The sequence below is a fragment of the Emiliania huxleyi genome, assembly GCF_000372725.1.
Source record: "Emiliania huxleyi CCMP1516 unplaced genomic scaffold EMIHUscaffold_71, whole genome shotgun sequence".
NCBI lineage: Eukaryota > Haptophyta > Isochrysidales > Noelaerhabdaceae > Emiliania > Emiliania huxleyi.
In genome coordinates this window covers 67,189-68,814 of record NW_005196681.1, presented here as the reverse complement: position 1 = coordinate 68,814, position 1,626 = coordinate 67,189, and positions in this window count along the sequence as shown.

The window sequence follows — 1,626 nt, the reverse complement described above, 5'->3', positions numbered from 1 at the left end:
CGGCATGCGTCCAGAGCTCGATTCATCTGCCTCGCCGCTCGCTCGCCGCCTTTTGTGGGACCTAAAGAGAGAGGTTCTGAGCCGTCGGGCGGCGCTGATGGTGGCCCGCGTGGGTGGAGCCCGCGGCAGCTAGGCCGCCTGGGCGCGGGGGGGGTGGTCCGGTGCTTCAGAGGCAGCGTGAGCGACGGGGGGGGCGAAGGATGTGAGGCGGCTCGCCTGCAGCGCCCACCTGCTGGGCCGTCTGGATCTGCGATTACGCCTCGGGAAATGCGAGATCATCCAGAAAATGTCTGCAGACCTCAAACCGATGGCCTCAAAAAGTCGTTGTCAGCCACCGATTTTCCGTGTCGCCCGACCCGCCACCTCACCGGCCCGGCGTTCGGAGGCGTAAAATCTTGGTCGGCCGTTGGGCCGGTGCCATCGGCCGCGGTCGAGTCGACCGTGCCCCGTCTTGGGCACGATGGACATGTGACCGGCTCCGGTCAAGATGTGCCCCGGCATGGCGGATGAGGCTCTCAGGTTGGGCGACGCGAGCGCCGAGAAGGTGGAGCAAGACCTCGCGTCCCCCATGGGCTTGCTCGGTTGGCAGGGTTGGATTTGGGTTCTTTGTGATGCGCCAACTTCAACTTCCGAAACGACTCAACAGGGCCCAAAGACGGGGGAGCGACCGGCCTATAGACAGTAGACTTAGACAAGGGAGGGGACCTGTTCCTTTTTTTACCCATCTCACAGTAGAGAGGTGTCCGTTTTTATTTATTTATTTATGAGTAGACTTAGACGCTCGCGCCGCCCGCTCCGGAGGCCGCATTCAGCCCGGAGGGGACCGCGGGAGCGCCCAATGGCGGCTTGGGGAGAGCCGGGTGTGTTTGCGCAGTGGCCCTGCGCGCTGGCGAAGGAGGGCAGCCTCTCCGCACAGGCGAGTTTCCTACTCGCGCAAACCTCACGGCTGAACGCAGGGCCTTCTCACTGGCGGCAGTTGTGGCCGGCGAGAGCACTCGACGAAGTGGAGCATGTAGACACCTGTGGCAAAGTGTGTCGCTCAGCGCAATCGTGTCTCGCTCATGTCGCGAGAAGAGGGGGCGTGCGCTGCGGGGGGCGTGCGCTGCGGGGGGGGGGGGGGCGTGTGCTCGCCGCAGTCGTAGTCGTTGTCTTGCTGTGGCGCGAGATGGCAGATGATGTGAGGCAGCGACTGCGCCTGTTCACAGATGCACGCGTGAAGAGGCGCTGTTTACACGCGTGGCATGCCGCGCAGTGGACGCTGTGTACCGTGAACCACGCCACGCCCTTCTCGTCCGGGCTCCCCTCCACCACGGCAGCCGCCTGGCCGTCCGCCGCCGCCACCGTCACCGTCGCCTCCGCCGCTGCCATCGCCTCCGCTGCCGACCCCTCGCCCGCTCGCGCCGCGGCCGCCTCCGCTATCACCGCCTCCGCCATCACCGCCTCCGCCTCTGCGGGCTGCGCCGCGCCGCCCGCCTCTGGCGACGCCACCGCCGCCAGCCCCGACTCCTCCGGCTCCTCCGCCTCCTCCGCCTCCTCCATCGGCTCCTCCTTCTCCTCCTCCAAGACGCTCACCTCCTCCTCCTCCTCCTGCGCCACCACCTCCCCGGGCACCTTCTCCTCCGTCTA